Here is a 9319-nt window from a genome sequence, read left to right on the forward strand (position 1 = left end):
GTTAAGGACAGCACAAAAAAAGAAAACTACAGACTAATATCTCTAATGAATACAGATGCTAAAATACTAAACAAAATACTAGCAAATTGAATACAACAACATAAAAAAATAATACGTCATGATCAAGTGGGATTCATCCCAGAATTTCAAGGATGGTTCCACATACTTAAAATGGTTAATGTAATACACCATATCAAAAAAATGAAGAAAGACCTCATGATCTTATCAATAGAGGCAGAAAAGTTCTTTGATAAAATACAACACAATTTTATTTTTAAAACTTTCAACAAAATGGGTATAGAAGAAAAATATCTCAACATAATAAAGGTCATTTATGATAAACCATCATATAACATCATATTAAATGACATCAAACTGAGTTTTCCCCGAAAATCAGGAACAAGACAGGGCTGTCCAATCTCTCCACTCTTATTTAACATGGTGCTAGAAGTTCTAGCCAGAGCAATCAGACAAGATAAAAAAATAAAACGCATTCAGGCCCTGGCTGGTTGGCTCAGTGGTAGAGCGTCGGCCTGGCGTGCAGAAGTCCCAGGTTTGATTCCCGGCCAGGGCATACAGGAGAAGAGCCCATCTGCTTCTCCACCCCTCCCCCTCTCCTTCCTCTCTGTCTCTCTCTTCCTGTCCTGCAGCCGAGGCTCCACTGGAGCAAAGATGGCCCGGGCGCTGGGGATGGCTCTTTGGCCTCTGCCCCAGGCACTAGAGTGGCTCTGGTCACAACAGAGCGATGCCCCGGAGGGGCAGAGCATCGCCCCCTGGTGGACAGAGCGTCGCCCCCTGGTGGGCGTGCCGGGTGGATCCCGGTCGGGTGCATGCAGGAGTCTGTCAGACTGTCTCTCCCTGTTTCCAGCTTCAGAAAAATACAAAAAAATTAAAAAATAAAAAATAAAAGGCATTCATATTGTAAAAGAAGAAATAATGGTTTCACTTTTTTCAGATGATATGTTCCTATACATTGAAAACCCCTAAGACTCCACAAAATGATTACTAGAAACAATAAACCTATACAGTAAGGTCGCAGAATACAAAATTAATATACAAAAGTCCTTTGCCTTCCTATATGCCAACAACAAAACATTAGAAAATGAACTCAAAAAATTAATCCCCGTCATGGTTGCAACAAAAAAAATAAAATACCTAGGAATAAACATAACAAAGCATGTAAAAGACCTATATAATAAAAAGTATAAAGCATTGTTAAGGGAAATCAAAAAAGATACAATGAAATGGAAAAACATTCCTTGTTTTTGGATAGGGAGAATAAATATAATCAAAATGGCCATATTTCCCAAAGCAACATACAAATTCAATGCAATTCCCATCAAAGTTCCAATGGCATTTTTTTAAAGAAATAGAACAAAAAAACATTAGATTTATATGGAAGTATAAAAAACCCCAAATATCCAAAGCAATCCTAAGGAAAAAGAACTAAGATCAGGGCATTACAATACCTGACTTCAAATTATATAGAGCCATGACAATCAAAACAGCATGGTATTGGCAGAAAAATAGACACTCAGACTAATTGAACTGAAAAGAAAGCCCAGAAATAAAACTACATATATATGGTCAAATAATTTTTGATAAAGGGGCCAACAACACACAATGGAGAAAAGAAAGCCTCTTCAACAAATGGTTCTGGGAAAACGGAAAAGCCACATGCAAAAGAATGAAACTCGACTACAGTTTGTCCCCCTGTACAAAACTTAATTCAAAATGGATCAAAGACCTAAATATAAGACCTGAAACAATAAAGTATAAGAAGAAAACATAGGTACTAAACTCATGGACCTGGGTTTTAAAGAGCATTTTGTGAATTTGACTCCAAAGGCAAGGGAAATGAAGGCAAAGATAAATAAATGGGACCACATCAGACTAAGAAGTTTTTGTACAGCAAGAGAAACTTACAACAAAACAAACAGCCAACTAAATGAGAGACGATATTTTCAAACAACAGCTCAGATAAGGGCCTAATATCCAAAATATACAAAGAACTCATAAAACTCAACAACAGCTAAACAAACAATCCAATAAAAAAATGGGAAGAGGACATGAACAGACACTTCTCCCAGGAAGAAATACAAATGGCCAACAGATATATGAACAGGTGCTCATCTTCATTAGTTATTATAGAAATGCAAATCAAAACTGTAATGAGATACCACCTCACACCTGTCAGATTAGCTATTATCAACAAGACAGGTAATAGCAAGTGTTAGAGAGGTTGTGGAGAAAAAAGAACACTCATCCACTGTTGTTGAGAATGTAAAGTAGTACAACCATTATGGAAGAAAGTATGGTGGTTCCTCAAAAAACTGAAAATAGAACTAGCTTATGACCCAGCAATCCCTTTACTGGGTATATACCCCCAAAACTCAAAAACATTGGTATGTAAAGACACATGCAACCCCATGTTCATTGCAGCATTGTTCACAGAGGCCAAGACATGGAAACAACCAAAAAGCCCTTTAATTGATGACTGGATAACGAAGATTTGGTACATATATACTATGGAATACTAATCAGCCCTAAGAAATGATGACATCAGATCATTTACAACAGCATGGATGGATCTTGATAACATTATAGTGAGTGAAATAAGTAAATCAGAAAAAACTTAGAACTGCATGATTACATACATTGGTGGGACATAAAAACGAGACTAAGAGACATGGACAAGAGTGTGGTGGTTACAGTAGGGGGGAGGGGGAAGGATTTGGGAGAGGAGAGGGGCACAAAGAAAACCAGATAGAAGGTGACAGAAGACTATTTGACTTTGGGTGATGAGTATGCAACATAATTACATGTCAAAATAACCTGGAGATATTTTGTCTGAACATAGGTACCCTGATTTATTAATATCACCCCATTAAAATTAATGAAAAAAAGATTAAAAAAAGAAAGTATGATAGTTTCTAAAAATGTTAAGAGTAGGGCTATCATATAACCTAGAAATCGCTCTACTGTGTATTTACCAACAAACTTAAAAACATTGGTATTTGAAGACACATGCACCCCCATGTTAATCACAGTATTATTCACCACGGCCAAGACATAGACAGAACAAAAGTGTCCTTTGGTAGAGGATTGGATAAAAAGATATGGCCCATATGTACAATGGAACACTACTCAGGCATAAGAAATGATGGTATATTCTCATTCACAACAACATGAATGAACCTTGAGTACATTATACTAAGTGCAATAACTAAATTAGAAAAAGCTAAGAATTATAAAATTTCACAAAGAGATGGGAAATAAAACTGAGACTCAAGGATGTAGACAAAAGTGAAGTGATTACAAAGAGGGGGCAGGAATGGAGGGGAGTAATTAGGGACAATTATACCTACAAAGAGATATTACTTCATCTTCGTTAGAATGATTATTATCAATAAGTCATGCAAGAGCAAGTGTTGGAGAGTTGTAGTAATAAAGGAACACTCACTCCTTGTATGGAAGGTAAACTGGTATAGCCACTATGGAAAACAATATAGAGTCTCTTCAAAATAATTAAGAATACGGTTATCATTCAACTCAGCAACTCCTTTTCTAGGTATTAAGCAGAAAAACTTGAAAATGGTTATTCACAAATTTATATGCTTCTTTATGTTCACTGTAACATTGTCCACAGTGATCAAGACATAGAATCAATCAAAGTGTTCTATGAATTGGATAAAGAATACATGGTACATAAATACTATGGAATATGTAAATTTAATTAAAGATAAGTAAAATAAAATTCTGAATAAAAGAATGGGTATCATGTAAAATAGAATTAATAAGAATTTCTATTTTTTCTATTTTTTTCTCACCACTGACTTTGAGCACATGTATGTCCACCACTGAAATTAACTATCTTTTTTAAAAGTTTTTATTGCAGTTTGAGTGATTTCATAATTTAGTTGTATATTATATATATTCAGTCATTTTTTATAGATGAATATTTTCATAAAATAAATTTTGTATAATGTGATCCATTAATTAAAGAAAATAATTTCTAACTATTTTCAATATTCTGGAAATCTGAAATTGTCATCAGCAGTACAGGAGGAAAAATATTTTAAAATTTCCTTTGTAGTATCTCATTGTGGTTTTAGTTTGCATTTCTCTAATAACTAATGATATTGAACATTTTTTCATCTGTCTATTGCCATCTGTATGTCCTCTTTGGAGAAGTGTCTATTCATTTCTTTTGCCCATTTTTTTATTGCATTGTTTGTCTTTCTAGTGTTGAGTTTTACAAGTTTTTTACAAATTTTGGTTATTAACCATTTATCAGATGTATTGTCAAATATGTTCTCCCATTGTGTAGTTTGTCTTTTTATTCTGTTCATATTGTCTTTAACTGTGCAAAAGCTTTTTAGTTTGATATAGTCCCATTTGTTTATCTTATCTTTTATTTCACTTGCCCATGGGGATAAATCAGCAAATATATTGCTGCGATAGATGTCGGTGAGCTTACTGCCTATGTTTTCTTCTAAAATGCTTATGGTTTTATGACTTACATTTAAATCCATTATCCATTTCGAGTTTATTTTTGTGAATGGTGTAAGTTGGTGGTCTAGTTTCATTTTTTTGCAGGTAGCTGTCCACCTCACATCAGTCAGAATGGCATGTATTAACAAAACAACACATGATAGTTGCTGCTGAGGATGTGAAGAAAGGGAAACCCTCCTGCACTGCTAGTGGGAATGCAGACTGGTGCAACCATTGTGGAAAACAGTATGGAGATTCCTCAAAAAAATAAAAATGGATCTACCTTTTCACCCAGCCATTTCACTTACAGGAATATATCCCAAGGACATCATATTACTGACTCAAAAAAAGAAATGCACCCCCATGTTTATGGAAACATTGTTCACAATAGAAAAGATCTGGACAAAGCTCAAGTGTCTGTCAGTTGACGAGTGGATTAAAAAGTAGTGTACATATATACAATGGAATACTATGGGGTCATGACAAAGAAGGAATATTACCTTTTGCAACAACATGGATGGACCTGGAAACTATTATATTGAGTGAAATAATCGAGGAAGAGAAAGAAAAATATCATATAACCCCCCTCATTTGAGGAATCCAAGGAATAATGTGAACTGAGGAATGGAACTAAACCTGAAGGAAAGGCGGGAGGGAGCTGTTGGGAAGGAGGTAAGGGAGTTGTTGAGGAAAATATGGGGGAAGGGTGATGCATTTAGGGAGACACTAGACTCTATATAAACATGAAAGAAAGAAAAGAAAGAAAGAAAGAAAGAAAGAAAGAAAGAAAGAAAGAAAGAAAGAAAGAAAGAAAAGAAAGAAAGAAAGAAAGAATTTTCTTTGTAACAGAGTTGTTTTCAGTCACTTTTTGTATTATTCACAGAAACCATAATGATGAAAGTGATAAAAATATGTGAGAAGAATGAAGATATGGTAATGGTTGTGATGTTAGGAAAATACAAACTTAAAGAAAATCTAGATATAATAATAATAAAATTTAATTTCCTTAGTGAAGTTCACATTATGTAAATATTCACTCATGTCTTTAAGAAAAAATATTATTGGATTTTCTGGTTTCTACATTTTTTTTCTTTCTGTGACAATTTTTTAATACAATTGGTGGTAACATAACTGCATATATATATATATCTTGGTTTTTTACAACAAAATATTTACTTATTAATTAACTTCATAACCCTTTATAATATTTGCATAAACTTTTTCTTATTTTTCAACTTTATAATTTGCTTGTGCCTTGATTAATAAAAATATATTTAGGTAGTTGAATTATTTTTATTTTTTATATTTTTCATAACTTTTATTCTTACAGAATCCTCACATTTTCTGCTTTTATATCAATATTAAAGTATTAATCCAAATGACCTATTAGTTTTATAATTTAACTTTTTTTTCTGAAGGGTGAAGCAGGGAGGAAGAAAGATAGAATCCTGCCTGCACCCGACCGGGATCTACTCTGCATACCCACTAGGCTGTTGCTCTATTGCAAACGGAGCCATTCTAGTGTCTGAGGCAGAGGCCATGGAGCCATCCTCTTAGCCCTGGACAACTGTGCTCCAATGGAACTTTGGCTGTGGTAAAGGAAAAGAGAGATAGGAAGAATGGAGAGGAGGAAGGGTGGAGAAGAAGATAGGAGCTTCTCCTGTGTGCCTTGGCTGGGAATCAAAACCGTGACTTCCACACACCTGGCCAATGTTCTACCCCTGAGCCAACCAGCCAGGGCCTAATTATAATTTTAATACTTAACTCTAATCCCTCTAAAACTTATTTTGATATATGAGGTAAAAAATTATATATATTCAGTCAATTTATTTAATTTGTTGAGAAATTTGTATACTTTTTATTATTTCCTTACTTTAAATTAAAATTCTATAAAAAGTGTAGTACTTAGCTATCTTTAAGTATATTTTCATATCACCATTATAATTTTATAATGAATTTACAATATATTTTCTTATTTAATAGTGCCACCACTATTCTTGCTGCAATTGTTATGGCCAAAATTTCTTGTCTTTATTTATTTCTTTTTTAATTTTCATGATATAGGTTATTTAAAGAGAACTGTCAACATGATAACAACAAAAGCAAACCAACATCTTTTTTTTAAGTCATATCAATAGAACAAAATAAGACAAATTATTATATTTATGTATTTAAAGATCTTTATACAACTGCTGATTTATGAGCTAATTAAGAGTTAGAATTAAATTCTTTGATAACACCCTTTTTAATTTTCAATTTATACTGTAATATACTAGTTGTAAAAGTTTTATCATTTAAGTATAAAAGAAGCTATTGGCCTAAGTGATAAGAGTCAATAATTTTGCCTACCTGTAAAAGAATTCATCAACTTTTCTAAGTTTATATTTTTAGAGGTAAATAAAGCTTATAAAAAGCCATTTGGAAGACATTGCCCTCTTTACATTCCTTTCTGTAAATGTTTTGCCATTGTATTGTATGCCACTTTCATTTTAATAAAATTTTTGATGCTATTTCTATATGAAATAAATTTTCCATGGTGATAAAAATTTACTATCAAGGCATCCACATATTATATGGAGTCTTTTAATTAATAATTCAATAAATATGAAATTATATGGCATATTTGTTTGTATAGTGATGTGTTTTCAATTTTTTTTTTGAGATGCAAAACCAATTTTTATTCCATTGGTAAAAATGCACTATACAAGAGGCTGAAAGTACTGGAGTATCTACACTACCACCGATGCCCTAATTTTTTATTTTATTTTTTATAATTGTATATCTTTATTAAATTTTTTACTAATTTTAATTTATTGTGTTTACATAGATTCAGGTGTCCCATCAAATATAACTCGCTTACCCCACCCTGTGTTTTCTCTTATACTACCCCTTGCCCACCTCACCTAAACACCCTCCATCCTTCCCTCCAGGATTTGCTGTCCTGCAATATATATATATATCTGTGTCATGTATATATAATTTTATGAATTCCTTTACCTTCTCTGATCCCATTCCTTTGTCCCTTTTCCCTCTGAATGTTGTTCCTCTGGTCCCTGTGATTCCAGCTCTGCTTCTATTTCGTACCTCAGTTCACTTTGTTCATTAGATTCCACATATAAAAAAAAAGATTCCGCATATAAGTGAGATCATATGCTATTTGTCTATCTCAGCCTCGCTTATTTCACTTAGCATAATAGTCTCCAAGTTCATCCATGTTGTCGCAAAAGGTAAGATTTCCTTCTTTTCATGGCTATGTAGTATTCCAATGTGTATATATACCACATCATTTTAATCCACTCATCTACTGATGGACACTTGGGTTATTTCCAGATCTTGGCTATTGTAAGCAATGCTGCAATAAAAACAGGGATGTATAATTTGTTTTGAATGAGTGATTTGGTACTTTACTATATATTTCTAAAAGTGGGATAGCTGGGTCAAAAGGTAGTTCTATTTTTAATTTTTTCAGGAAACCCCATACACTTCTTTACAGTGGCTGCACAGGTCTGCACTCCAACCAGCAGTGCAGGAGGGTTTCCTATGCCCCACACTCTCGCCAGCACTTATTGTATGTTATTTTTTTTAATGAGCACCATTTGGACAGGTGTGAGGTGGTATCTCATTGTGGTTTTAATTTGCATTTCTCTAATAATTAGTGATGATGAACATATTTTCATATGCCTACTGGTCATTTGTATGTCCTCTTTGGTGAAGTTTCTGTTCAGATCTATTTCCCAGTTTTTAATTGGATTGTTTACCTTCCTGCTGTTGACTTTTAGAAGTTCTTTATAAATTTTTGTTATTAACATTTTATCAGACGTTTTGGCGAATTTGTTCCACCATTGTGTGGTTTGTCTTTTCATTATGTTCATATTGTTTTTTCCTGTGGAAAAGCTTTTTAGCTTGATATAGTTCCATTTGGTCATCCTGTCCTTTATTTCACTTGCCCAGGGAAATAAATCAGCAAAGATGTTTCTACAGGAGATGTCAAAGAATTTATTTTCTATGTTTCCTTCTAAGATATTTATGGTTTCACGACTTACATTTTAGTCTTTTATCCATTTTGAGTTAATTTTTGTGTATGGTGTAACTTGGTGGTCTACTTTTATTTTTTTGCATGTACCTGTCCAGTTTTCTCATCACCATTTTTTAAAGAGACTGTCTTTACTCTATTGTATGCTATTACCACCTTTGTCAAATATTAATTGATAATAAAGTTGTGGGTGTATTTCTGGGGTTTCTGTTTAGATTCATTGATCTATATGCCTGTTCTTATGCCAGTACCAACCTGTTTTGAGTACATTGGCCTTGTAGTATAACTTGATATCAGGAAGTGTGACACTTCCCACTTTATTCTTCTTTTTCAATATTGCTGAGGTTATTCGTGGTTTGTTTTTGTTTTTTGTTTTTTGGTTCCATATACATTTTTGAAATACTTTTTTGTATCTTTGAAGTATGCCATTGGTATATTAATAAAAATTGCATTGAATTTGTTGATTGCTTTGTTTAATATAGAAATCTTAATGATGTTTACTCTTTCTGTCCATGAACACTGCATATGCTTCCACTTGTTTGTATTCTCCTTGTGTTTTTTTTAATGAATGTTTATAATTTTTTTAGTACAACTCTTTTTTCCTTGGTTAAATTTACTTCTAGATACTTTATTTTTTTATTGTAATAGTGAACGGTATTATTTCCTTAAGTTCATTTTCAGTTAGTTTATTGTCGATGTATAAAAATGCCACTGATTTCTGAATATTAATTGTATATCCTGCCACTGTGCCAAATGTGTTTATCAGGTCTAATATTTTTTTGACTGAGACTT

This window comes from Saccopteryx bilineata, chromosome X (assembly GCF_036850765.1).
Source record: "Saccopteryx bilineata isolate mSacBil1 chromosome X, mSacBil1_pri_phased_curated, whole genome shotgun sequence".
In the NCBI taxonomy this organism is placed as follows: domain Eukaryota; kingdom Metazoa; phylum Chordata; class Mammalia; order Chiroptera; family Emballonuridae; genus Saccopteryx; species Saccopteryx bilineata.